At 40.3% G+C, this 13,988-nt stretch overlaps 1 protein-coding gene across 5 annotated transcripts in view; it reads right to left on the bottom strand.

Annotated features, from left to right (window-relative positions):
* Positions 1 to 7,295, bottom strand: part of prss23 (serine protease 23) — a 30,353-nt gene extending 23,058 nt beyond the window's left edge. For all 5 annotated transcript variants that reach the window (XM_048544297.2, XM_048544299.2, XM_048544298.2 and 2 more), the window contains exon 1: positions 7,024 to 7,295. The gene's annotated coding sequence lies outside the window, so the exon portion shown is untranslated. The remainder of the gene's footprint in view (positions 1 to 7,023) is intronic.
* Positions 7,296 to 13,988: the final 6,693 nt, after the last annotated feature.

Genomic DNA, 13,988 nt, shown 5'->3' with positions numbered 1-13,988 from the left:
CATATAAAATAATCAGAGGGTTAGATAGGGTGGATAGGGAGAGCCTTTTTCCTAGGACGGTGACGGCGAGCACGAGGGGGCATAGCTTTAAATTGAGGGGTGAGAGATATAGGACAGATGTCAGAGGTAGTTTCTTTACTCAGAGTAGTAAGGGAGTGGAACGCTTTGCCTGCAACGGTAGTAGATTCGCCAACTTCAGGTACATTTAAGTCGTCATTGGATAAGCAAATGGACGTACATGGAATAGTGTAGGTTAGATGGGCTTCAGATCGGTATGACAGGTCGGCACAACATCGAGGGCCGAAGGGCCTGTACTGTGCTGTAATGTTCTATGTTCTATGTTCTATTCTGATACATGTTTTCCACCTCATTTTGATGCTGGAGGGATATACCTGGCACAATAGCCAAGATGAGCACCACAGTTGTGTTGGTTTAACAAGGGGATTTTAACAACCATTCCCTCTATGATACTCCATTGGCACCTATTGGAATTCATCTTAAAATGACCAACCTTTCATAAAAATCATATGAATTGAAGCTATTCTGGTGATTTTTGCTCTCATTCTAAATTCACATTCCTTCTCTCTACCTTTTGATAGAACTCCTCAACTCCTCCCAAAGTACATGAATTGATTGTCTTAATGCATTTAATATGCAGACACACATTTGTGAAAAACTCCTTTCAAGTTCCACGTTACTTTTTAAAACTAATCCTCATTTTACAGCCCCTCATTATCAGTTTACTGAACTTTTGCTATTTATTCCCTCAAATGATGTAACAACATGCAACTTGCATAATTTACATGTGCTGCATTTATTTAGCTGCTTAAATAACATACAATAATACCCATGATTTCTGACATTGTCCATAGAAGCTTACTGTTGCTATACATTTTGTACAATAGAAAGCATCTGAAACAAGGCTCCATTCCTATGCTGACGTGTCTGGAGTGCATTAGCAGGCTGGCATATTCTAAGGCATGTCTGTGGTCTGAATGTTGAAAGTGTTTGAAACCCATGGGTTTCGAAAATGATTAAGTATTTTCCAGAAAATGTTCCATTTGCATTGGACTTAATGACTAATGGACACACGTGTGTGTCTGTGTGGTAGACAGCCACTAGGAATATACAGTGTCACTTTATCCGATAGAACCATAGTGCGGTTGTCACATTTGTCTTATATCAATGCCATCTTCACCTTCCCCTTCTCCCACAATAGAGCCACTACACATTTTAGGGTCATCTCTTTTCTCCCTCTACTCTGGAGCTGAGGTAGTTTACTGGAGTAGATTCTAGTCACAACCTGACCATGCATAAAACTAAAGTATGACTATTTAGCCAAAGGAAGCATAAAAGTCAAGCTTGTCTGTTTCTTTACCTGGTAATATTCAATTGTACTTTCCAGTAAGGCTGACTAGACAATTGTATGTCTGATGTTCTTCACTCCCTCACATTTCTGTGGCATTAAGGCCATCTGCAATACTCTCATCATTCTTCTGGCTAAAATTATCGGTCATCACACACATAGAATCACACCACACATTACCCCAAAACATTACTTTTTTTTCATTTCAATCAAAATAAAAACACTTATACAAAGCAGAGTTTACACAGCATGTTCAAATGACAATTTTTAAAAATTATCTTGTTTATTTCTTTACATTTTATGTTCTGGTTCAATTTTCCAAAGCACAATGAAATCCTGAGGCAGCTGAAAACATCATAAAGAATGATGAAACCTATACTATCCATTATATGGGAGGTGCTGATCAATTGAAATGGATCAGAAATGGGAGATTTAGACAGGTATTTGATGTAAAGATCAATTATAGGAGATAGCTTGACTGAATATTCTGTATTTTTATTTGAACTCTTTGTTCAGAGGAACCAAAAGAATTTCTCTTTCCTCTACATTCCTATTCCATCATGTTGTTAGATGATTGGCAATTGCATCACGCTCAGTAATGGTGACAAGATGTCAATATTGTAAATTACTAGTCCAGTAAGATAATTATCATGTACTGTACCTACAAGTGCTCATTGTGCCCACTGCTGTCCTGAAATAATGCAACGTAAGTTTTAGATCCCTGTCTCCATTTTGAAAAGGATTACCACCCCAGTTGCTGACTGATCGACTGCTAAAAACATCAATGGCTGGAATAAAGCATCATTTTACTGGGGTAAATTTTCAACTAAATTCAGCTCTTTGATCAGCATTTACTGAGAAGGAACTGGGGCTCATGAAGTTTTCAAAGTCTTAAATATTAAATGAAGTAAAATTAGTGCTGGCAAGCCTGATTGATTGTTTTCACTTTCTCCTAATATTTTTATATTTTTTTTATTGGGACCTTTAAATTCCTGTGCATTTCTCTTTTAACCTGCAAGTTAAGGTGATGGTTATGGTGCATCTGGTGCAGGGTCTTATAGTCCGACTTACCAAAGCATTTCCAATGGCAAGATTCGAGATTTAATTATATAATTTCATCCGTGTTCATATCTGATGTTTGAAAAGTTGGTGTTTATGTTGAACATGAAAGTAACTGCTGAATATTTCCAACATTTTCTGCTTTTAATAACTGGTAACTGGTCACCAATGGGGGGGTTGTGATTTGGTTTCCAATTTCCCTCGGCAGGATGGAGTGCAGAGCAGATCAGAGAGAAGCACACAATGAGGAAAGAAAGAAAATGGAAAGAGTTGTCCTGTGGCTACACAGTTGTTCACCTCCAGCTGGTCAGAATAGCAAAATCTGAACCCTGGAAGGGTGCAGAGGAGATTTACCTCAGAGGATGTTGCCTGGTATGGAGGGAAGGTCTTATGAGGAAAGGCTGAGGGACTTGAGGCTGTTTTCATTAGAGAGAAGAAGGTTAAGTGGTGACTTAATAGAGACATACAAGATGATCAGAGGATTAGATAGGGTGGATGGTGAGAGCCTTTCTCCTCGGATGGTGATGGTTAGCACGAGGGGACATAGCTTTAAATTGAGGGGTGATAGATATAGGACAGATGTCAGAGGTAGGTTCTTTACTCAGAGAGTAGTAAGGGCGTGGAATACCCTGCCTGCAACAGTAGTAGTCTTGCTAACTTTAAGGGCATTTAAATGGTCATTGGATAAACATATGGATGATAATGGAATAGTGCAGATTAAATGGGCTTCAGATTGGTTTCAGAGGTCAGTGCAACATCAAGGGCCGAAGGGCCTGTACTGCGCTGTAATGTTCTATGTTCTATGGAGCAGATTATCCACCTACATTCTTAGGTGCAATTAGTTCATGGTGCAACAAAACTAGGGACGCAGAATAAAAGCAGAGGGAATGATACTCCCTGAAAACTATAAATTAAAAACTAACAGTTGACGTCTGGTTGAATAGATGTACCACCAAGCATGGTTCGAAATCTTATCCTAGCACAAAATCAAAGTGTGGTAGATGCTGAAAATCTGAAATGAAATTCTAGCAACATTCAACAGGTCAAAGAGCATCCAAGGAGAGAAAAACACAAAGTTAACATTTCAGATCATGATGACATTTCATCAGAACTCATGATGTGAAATTGTAAAACTCCATAAGAGTGACAAGAAAGGGTTGCTATGTTGTGATACATTCTGATGAAGGGTCAACATGACCTGAAACAAGCAAACAAGCAATCTCGTCGGCAGGTTTTTGAGCAGGGGAGTTGGCTTTTGTTGCGGAGAGGACACAAAAATCTAGCAGCAATTAATGAGTGTCAAAAGTCCTCATCTCACTGCTATTGGAATTAAGATCAATTGTAGGAGATGCCTGTGCCAAGCAGTCCGCCCAGCAGGTTTCCCTTCCAATGTTAGTGACAGGCTGGGGGAATCCTTCCTTACTAAACAAACACTTAAGCTTAACCATGGGATTACTGCCAAGGTATTAGTTTTCACATTTCCCTCTCCCCATGATCTCTCAAAATCCCTCAGCCCCTGGCCTCTAATTGGCCAATGGACTTCAGAGCTCAGATTTCCAGATGTAGCAAGATTGATGTCCCGACAAGCCTTTTCTTGTGGCAGGATCCCATCTCAATTTTTTTGTAGCTGGGAGGTTTGTGATACTGTGGGGCAGGGAAGAGAGAGAAGTAAAATCTAATATAATTCAGTCCATTAACTATGTTTCTATCCACAAATGCTGACAAACTCTGCTGAATATTTCCAACATTTTCTGCTTTTAGTTTCTTGTCCAAGGACTGGGATGAATACTGTCACCTTCAGCACTTGCAAGTTCAAGGCTGTGTTCAATACCTCTGGGCTAAACAGAAGATGATCAGTCAATGTTCTCATTCCAAAATCACTAGCAAGTGACTCCTGCTAGAAAATGCATGTGTGCAAGCAGAAATAAATTTGACCCTACTGTCTGTCATGGCCAAATAACTTACCATCAATCATTTTCCAGATGAAAATTGAAATCGGAACAATTAAATGTAATAAATGGCAAGTGGAATTTGCATAATCACACTAAAAGATAAATTTTCTGTAAGGGGTATGGTAAAAGTGAGGGGATAAAATTCAAAACATCACCCCTTTAAAGAAAATAGGCAGGCAATAAAAACTGAGCATGCAATCACAGACATAAACATGTAGTGTAGATCCAGTTGTTTCCAACCTGGCTGCACTCACTCCTTAAGGTTTCAGAACATTCTGTTATTAACTGTTCCAGAAGTTGGAAACATCCCAACATTGAAACTCTTTCCTGTTAAACTACAAAATGAAGTGACAGCACTCCTTTAAATTTAAAGAGGCACTCTATATCAGTAAGGGGGCAAGGCAAACATTTTCATTGGGAAGAGGAAGAATCAGAGTGGTCAGCTGTCAGTTTGGCTTAAGCAGAGAATGTAGGGTTGGATTTTTCAAATCTTGATTGCAGGTACAATCAGGGGCAGACGGGCTGAGAATTTCCCAAACCAGCCGGTGTATCAGTTTGTCAGGCACTCCCAAGTCATTTTTAAAAGGCTTGGTCAAGGACAAAACACTCATCTGACTGCAAGCATTATGAGGCGGAAAGCAATTAAGTAGTTTATTAAAATTTTAAGTCTGGAGGGGCTCAGGGCATAATGCTAGTGTCCCTTCCTCTGACCGAGGAGGCCCGAGTTCAAGCTCCAGCTGCTCCAGAGGTGTGAAATAAAATTTCCAATTTATTCAAAATATCTAAAAACTTGCATGTGCAAGTAGACTCCTCAGTCATGAAAACACAGCCTGAGAGAGCAGGCAGCTTCCTGATGTCAGACACAAAAACAGTGCTCCAAAGAGCTTTTTAAAATCCCACCCCACTGTGGCAGTGATTTCCAAATGACCAGACTTGTGGCGACATTTATATTTAAAATTTTTGTAAGAGTTGAGGGAGCACCTTGAATTTGAGGCTCCTTCTTTCTTTTGCTCACCTGCATCAGCAGAATATCTACTCTCGTTGCTGGACAGCCTCCTACTGGCTCTCCAGCTTCATGAGCTCTCCCACAATCTTTATTTCAGTGGCAAACCCTTCCTCTAGTCAGTCTTCACTTTGGGGTGGAGGTCTACTTCCGATGCAGTGTTGTTTGGGACCCAATAATAATCCCAAACCAAGTTTAAAACTCCAGCCCAATCTTTCCAAGTAACCAACACAAAAACGTCAGCCAAACACTTTTCTAAATTATGAAAATGTCAATACTCTTTGTAACATTCATGAAGAATATTAGAGGTACAATTACTTGGCAAACTAATCAGACCATGGTCCCTAGAAACAAATGTTTTCATAATTTGGCTTCTCATTTTTGTTCAAGCAGATATTTCAAATTAAAACAGAAAACTAGAAATGTATATCAGTCTAGATCAGTATTATGAGAGAAGAGACAAACACTCCATCAGGATTTGCGGTGGAGATTTGCTAAAAGGACTGCAGCAAAATTATTAATCTGACTGTTCTTTCTGCTGCTGACACATTACAGTGTATTTCTGGCATGAATTTCCATTTTAAGTTTTCTATCTACATGACTTATCACGAGGAGGGCAGCTTATTGGCAAACAATATCAAAAAAAGGGAAAATTTGTGACAGAAGTTTCATGCTGAAGCAAGTTAGAGTTCCCGAGTACTTGTGATTCATTCGTGTTTTATCTTGCGTCCCCTACAACGCTTTTATTGGATATCGTTTACTCTTTAACTACTGCACCTGGTAGGAACCACTCCTGAACTTTGATAAGTCTGACTCTGTTCAGAGGAACAGATTCACACGCAAAAAAAAGCGACAAATGGGGGAAGGGAATAAAGGACTGGAAAACATGCACTCTTAATAGATAGTGATGCTTATTTTGAATTGCAAGGAAAGATGCAACTGATACGAACTCTGACCCAGTCATTAAATTCTAAATTCCATTACTTTCCATTCACTCCCATTGGATGAAGCGTGAATGGATGAAACTTCCTCCTATTCACTCATATTGTCCGGAATTCAAATTGATAAATTTCCTTTGGTGCTCACTTCAGAAATGCTAATCTGATTTGTTGTACTGAAATATCAAATACTGTCCTGACCATAGACTGCCACCCAATTGTTCAGATGTGAAGTCACGATCGCTGTTCCACATCTGATCCATTGGTGATATCATCTGAAGTTAGCAGCACAATTTCGAAGATTGACCAATTCTCTTTTTCAAATTTATTCTTCCTCAATTTGTTTGATAATCCACCCCACCCCCGTAGAGGAAACGTGGCATCATTAAACCACTACTTGTCAATTTAACGTCTTTTACCATTTTTAAAATGCCCCCCACACACCGCGCGATCACCACTGTTTTGCAACAAGTAAAAACATGCGTTAAAAAGTTGGTTTCCCTTTTCCACGAATCTCTAGGAATGATTAACATAGATAGGAATATAAACGTTTCTATATTAATCTGAATTCAAATATTATTCTTAGTAAAACAATCATTGAATGTGCTCCGAAATGATTATACTCATTATCAAATGATTTTCAATATATTGTTTAGAACTCAAGCGCTGCTTTCAACAATGTAACAAATTTTAAAAAATCTTTACCTGAATCTTTGAGAAAACAGGATCACAGTTTATTTTTTAACTTCAGTCTGTGTGAGATATTGTTAAAGGTCAAATCAATTTCCATTTCAGAAATCAAATTGTTGTCAATTGTCTTCTCTCTGTCTTTACTGCTTTAAATGAATATCGTTTTTAATACAGGAATCCAGCTCAGAATTCTGCCTTTGGGATTTCATCTGATACACGAAGGCAGAGCCAGACCGCTGAAATTTCTCTCTACTCGCTGCTCAGAGACTCCAGTTGAGTTTGAATAGTTTTGTCTTACAGGCTGTGTGGGAGTTTGCATTTTAAATCAGTTTCCTAACATGGTCTTGAAAGGGTTCTTCTGCGGTCCTAGTGCCCGAAAAGTAGCATTTTTTTAAAATAACGTATTACATCTTCAAAATAATTGCAATTGTTACTTTCTATAGTTCCAATCCTCCATGTTTTGCTGTCCGCTGTTTTGTTAGGTACCTTGGGACGTTTTCATCACATGCCCAACATGAACGTAAACTGTGTGATATATAGCATTTTAATTTACCTTGATTACATTTTAATGTGCTTCATTGCTTTATATTTATTAATGTAAGTTAAAGCATGGTAGAAAGAACTTCTTAAAAATACTTTCATTTTTCTGTATTCTGTGTTTTCTTCAGAACATGTATTCTGACAGTGCTGAGGGACATCTGAGGTTCTAATTTTTATGATTCTGGAGTCATGGTAGTGCATTGAGAAGTGCAAGCTTCCTGGTTGCATCTCAGGTTACGAAAAGTGATGAATAGATGAGAAATTGGTGATTAAAGGCACACAGAGTTTGGAGATGGTCCTGACAAGCTAATGAGCAATTCCATTTGTCAGTTCAGCCAGAATGGGATGTCACCTTAAGCCAGGAGAATCATTGCAAGAAATTTTTTAACTTTTCAATGGATTTCTGTTTGTGTCACAATTTTCCCATTTTTGACTCTAGTAATATGCAGATATATGAACTCTTAGCCTATCAGCCTTTGGTTTTTATGACTACTTCAGTCGAACAATTTCAACTGAACAGTATACATATATATAAATTGCTACAATACAGTTCGCCAGATACTGGTAAACTTGAAAGTTGTCATTGTTGAAGTGTTGTTGGTCCTTGTTTTACACAAGTATCGCCAAGTACATGGAAACATTCCTAATATGCATATATAGGTAGATAACATGCACAGACTAAAGTGAGTGATATATGCATATATAGTAGACAACATGCACAGACTAAAGTGAGTGATATATGCATATATAGTAGACAACATGCACAGACTAAAGTGAGTGATATATGCCGATATAATAGTCAGCATGCACAGATTAAAGTGAGTGACTGTTTATTCATTGTCTTAACATAAAACAGCAAGATATAGGTTGATGTGTTTTATTTATTTACGAATGCATGTTAGAAAGGACTTCTTAAAAAATTTCCACTTATCTGTGTTATGTATTTTCTCCAGAATTACGGCCATTTCTCAGTAACATGTATACTTCCTGCCCTGAGGACAGAGATATGATCTGAGTGGGAAAGAGCACATAAAAAGGGGGAAAGGACAATGATGTAATGGAAGATATATTTTAATTTGTTTTTGAAGGCATGAGGAAAGGTAATAAAGGATGTTTTTGACGGTAAGGGAATTATAAAAGAAAAACTTTCGTAGGGTCTTTGTATAGATGTATATTAGCACAGCTGACTGGATGGCTGGTTTGGGATGTATGGTGACACCAACAGTTTGGTTTCAATTTCAGTACTGGTGAGGTTACCATGAAAGTACAACCTTACCCCTTGCCTCTGATATGGTGGCCCTCAGGTTAAATTCACCACCAGTCGTCTCTCTAATGAGAGAATAGGATTCGTGGTGACTTTGCTTTTTATTGTGGTTCTGGCAAATTACCTTGTATATTGGTAGTGTCTGAATAACCTCTGGATGAAGAGACTTTAAAGTAAGAATTGCTAGTGCATCTGTCATGCAGTGTCCTGGTCTATCATGGTGTGGAGGTGCCATTGTTGGACTGGGGTGAACTAAGTCAAAAATCACATGTCACCAGGTTATAGTCCAATAAGTTTATTTGGAAACACAAGCTTTCAGAGCACAGCCCGTACATCAGGTGGCGAAGGAGCAGAGCTCTGAACATTTGTGATTTCAAATAAACCTGTTGGACTATTACCTGGTGTCATGGGATTTTTGACTGGCCTGGTCAGTGACTCATCTATAAGTACGAACATTAGTGTCCAAACTTGGGAACTGAGCTGTGGTGATGCCAGATTATTCACTCGTTTTGAAAAGGTTAAACTTTCACCTCAGATGCATAGTCTACTAAGAAAGGATTGATAGTGAAAGGATAAGCTCCTTGAGGGTAATTAACTATTTCTACCGTCTGTCTTTTTAAATACTTTTATCAGATAGATTTGGATGTTTCTTTCACCTGTTCATCTCATTTTGCAGTTTTAAAAAGTGGTTTCGTGTAGTGAGGTCTGATAGATTAAGTTCAGTTTAAAATGGGAAATGGAGAGGAATGTTTGAGTGTGGCAGTGTTGGGATTCTAGTTTGCCGGTGCTTCACTGAAGACTTTGGTCTGGTTTGAGACCTTGGGTTTTCTTACTTTGTGGTTTTTATGAGCTGTTTTTCACCTCAGGATGTGTCTGAGGCTTTGTCAGTCATGTTGGTGGCTTTTGGAGGTCATTGGCCGTCAGAGTTGCTGATCGTGGTCGGTTGCCATTGGTTGCCCTGGTACGGAACAGGTCTGTATCGGTAGGTTTCAGGGAGATAGCTGTGCAGATAGTTTTTGGGGAGAGTATCTCACTGGGATCCCCCTTCTATTGGTTAGCTGTGGGAATGGCTCTCTCTCTCCCTCTACCAATCAGGGCCAGCAGTTATAAAGACTGTGTGCTCCATATCACCTCTCAGATCTGTGTTATCCATTGTGTTTCTGTTGTCCCGTTTGTGGTCAGTTGGCTTCCTGATAGTTTAGAGTACGTGATTTTGATCAAGTGGAATGGCCACTATTTTTGCAGTTGAATATTAATTGAAGCTCAATGCCTAAATACCTCAGTCCAAAATGTCTGAAGTTTTTGTCTTAGGTTTGGGTCGTTGTTCCTTTAGGGCTGAGGCATGAATAAGATTTCTAACTGAGCCATGGTTCCAAACAGCTATCACCATGATTATGTATTCCAGAGCATAGCCCAGCTGCCTTTCTTTTTGTTTTAAAAATTCTGTTAAAAATCCATGCGTTTTGGTTCCACCGTCCTCCGGCAGGAACAAAAAAGTTTGGGTGACACAAGGCTCAAACAACAGAATGGCTTGGAAAGGGTGACTGATCTTTTTCTTTCTCTTGTCATATGTTCCTAATGTAATTTAAGAACCCCCCCCCCCCCCACCGCCATGCTATTGTGAAGCTATACAAAACCCCCTTCTTCATTCTATAATTTCCAGATTAAAGTTACTCATTCTTTGGACAAAAATTATCCTGATATGTTTTATATATGCACAATTGGTTGCCATCAGGAGCAACTAAGTAACTAACCATAAGCTGCTGAATAATTTTCTAACTTCAGATTGGCAATGATTTTACCATCTACACGTCTGCATAAAAAGGTTTTTTAGGAAGGAATACATTTGTTCAGTGAGACTGTGTCACACCCTTTGAGTATGGTTTTATTTGATCTAATCTGCCCCCAGGAGCAAACTGAAATATTAGAAATAGTTTTGTACATAGTCAACACACCTGGACTGGTTGGTCTATTTTGTGTGAAAAAGCAGAAGTGATTATTCACTTCAGTCTGATGCAATATCATACGTGATTCTCTATCAGCTCCCACATTGTTACTGTAAAGCTTTACTTTGATTTCTTTTCTTTATGTACAAAATTATCATCTGCACTTATTGTTGGTTGGCCCTTGATTCAAGGATGATGTGTCGTCTTGGTCTTCAACTTTTGATAAAGATCTTGAAATGATCAGTTTAGGCCAGTTTAGATTTCTTTTCTGACTTTGTAAAGTCAGAAATCAGAAAGCCCAATGATAAAAATGTGGATTTCACAAGCTTCAAAATCTCCCCTCGCCCCACCACACCCCAAAACCAGCTTAGCTTGTCCCCGCCTCCTTAACCTATCCTTCCTCCCAACTATCCCCTCCTCCCACCTCAAGCCCCACTCCCATCTCCTACCTACTAACCTCATTCCGCCCCCTTGATAACCAAGTGTGAAGCTGGATGAACACAGCAGGCCAAGTAGCATCTCAGGAGCACAAAAGCTGACGTTTTGGGCCTAGGCCCTTCATCAGAGAGGGGAATGGGGAGAGAGTTCTGAAATAAATAGGGAGAGAGGGGGAGGCAGACCTAAGATGGAGAGAGGAGAAGATAGGTGGGGAGGAGAGTATAGGTGGGGAGGTGGGGAGAGGATAGGTCAGTCTGGGGAGGACGGACAGATCAAGGAGGCAGGATGAGGTTAGTAGGTGGGAAATGTAGGTGCAGCTTGAGGTAGGAGGAGGGGATAGGTGAAGGGAAGACAGGTTAGGGAGGCAGGGACGAGCTGGGCTGGTTTTGGGATGCAGTGGGGGGAGGGGACGAGTTGGGCTGGTTTTGGGATGCAGTGGGGGAAGTGGAGATTTTGAAGCTTGTGAAGTCCACATTGATACCATTGGGCTGCAGGGTTCCCAAGCAGAATATGAGTTGCTGTTCCTGCAATCTTCGGGAGGCATCATTGTGGCACTGCAGGAGGCCCATGATGGACATGTCGTCTAAGGAATGGGAGGGGGAGTTGAAATGGCTCGCGACTGGGAGGTGCAGTTGTTTATTGCAAACCGAGTGGAGGTGTTCTGCGAAGTAATCCCCAAGCCTCCGCTTGGTTTCCCCAATGTAGAGGAAGCCACACTGGGTACAGTGGATACAGTATACCTCATTGGCAGATGTGCAGGTGAACATCTGCTTAATATGGAAAGTCATCTTGGGGCCGGGGATGGGGGTGAGGGAGGAGGTGTGGGGGCAAGTGTAGCACTTCCTGCAGTTGTGGTGGGTTTGGAGGTTAGTTTGGAGCGGACAAGGGAGTCACAGAGAGAGTGGACTCTCTGGAGGGCAGACAAGGGTGGGGATGGAAAAATGTTTTGGGTGGTGGGGTCGGAGGTGAACTTGAGGTTGGAGTGGAAGATGTTGGTGAAGTGGATGAACTGTTCGAGCTCCTCTGGGGAGCAAGAGATGGCACTGATACAGTCATCAATGTAACGGAGAAAGAAGTTGGGTTTGGGGCCAGTGTAAGTGCGGAAGAGGGACTGTTCAATGTAACCTACAAAGAGACTCTCCTCTCCACCTATCTTCTCCTCTATCCATCTTCAGTCCGCCTCCCCCTCTCTCCCTATTTATTTCAGAACCCTCTCCCCATCCCCCTCTCTGATGAAGGGTCTAGGCCCGAAATGTCAGCTTTTGTGCTCCTGAGACGCTGCTTGGCCTGCTGTGTTCATCCAGCTTCACACTTTGTTATCAGGATTCTCCAGCATCTGCAGTTCCCATTATCTCTGCCTCCTTGACCTGTCCATCCTCCCTGGACTGACCTATCCCCTCCCTACCTCCCCACCTACACTCATCTTCAATGGCTCCATCCCTGCCTCTTTGACCGGTCTGACTCCTCTCCACCTATCTTCTCCTCTATCCATCTTCTATCTGCCTCCCCCTGCCTCTCTATTTACTTCAGATGCCCCTTCCCCACACCCATTTCTGAAGAAGGGTCTAGGCCCGAAACGTCAGTCTTCTTGCTCCTCTGATGCTGCTTGGCTTACTGTGTTCATCCAGTTCTACACCTTATTAAGTCAGAAATTCATGTTGTTTAATGAAAGAATTAACCTACCAAGATACCACCATTTTAAAATGAAATAATTTTGACTATACATGGGGCCAAATAAAACAAGTGTTAAATAATACCTTTGGTAGCGAACAATGCTCTAAAATATCAGAATCAACACAAGTTAGACATGAATTAATATCCAAATTACATTCAATTATAAACTATAAATTACACATTAAATGCTTGTTACAGCTAAAGACAGATCTCATGAATTGATTAGTGCACTCAGCATATATGACATCAATCTCAGTCGCAAAGTCCTTAAACAATCTCTTTGCTCTCAAAGAATTTCGACTCCTTCTTCTGTATTGCACTAATTATAGAATCTTCCAAGTTCAGGTGTCTTGGTGACGTCTTATATTGTTTCAACTAGTTTCAGGTACCCCAGAAAGTACGGTTTCTTGTCTCAGTTTCAGTCTTATTTTCCTTAGAAGCTGAACAGTTTTCTTTATGTTTCCATTCCACTTAGGGTCTGTCTCAAGATAAATAAGCTTTAAAACCTTGGATTCCATAATAATGTTCATTTAACTGATCAGGCCAACTTTGATTCCATAGATCTTTCAGCACATAGGGCGGAAATTAATGGGATCCAGATTTGTTCCATTTTCTGTCCTTCTCTCAGTGCTGCTCTGCCTCATCATTATGACATTTGTGATAAAGCTTGATGAATAAATTACCATAATTCTGAATGATTCATGGAGAGCTTTTCACTGTTAATAATATTAATGCTGCTACATTTCAAGGACAACATCAGTGTGTCTAAAAAGCACTTTCTTTGTCCTTCCCTGGAAAGCTGGCCATTTGAAAGTTGAGAAAACAGTACTTGGCAAGGAGATGCTTTTCATCCATCCACACACAGTTTCTAAAGCTGTTCATGCTGCAGTTTTACGTGGATGCATTGTGCAGCTTGCTTCAAGAATGATACCAGCACTTGTTCAACAATCTTTCTATTGAATCTGGAGGATGTGGCCAATGCATTGCTGGTTGAAATTTTTCTTGTGCTCATCTGTGTCTCTGATAGACAGTCAGGTCTCGCTACAATACAGAATCGAAGTTGCAACAACTGTTGCGTGCACCAGGACTTTTACTGTTACTTGTTATCGTGGTTTGTA

The sequence above is a fragment of the Stegostoma tigrinum genome, chromosome 15 (assembly GCF_030684315.1).
Source record: "Stegostoma tigrinum isolate sSteTig4 chromosome 15, sSteTig4.hap1, whole genome shotgun sequence".
Taxonomy (NCBI): domain Eukaryota; kingdom Metazoa; phylum Chordata; class Chondrichthyes; order Orectolobiformes; family Stegostomatidae; genus Stegostoma; species Stegostoma tigrinum.
Note: the sequence above shows the minus strand (reverse complement) of the source record. Positions and strands in the feature narration are given on the sequence as shown.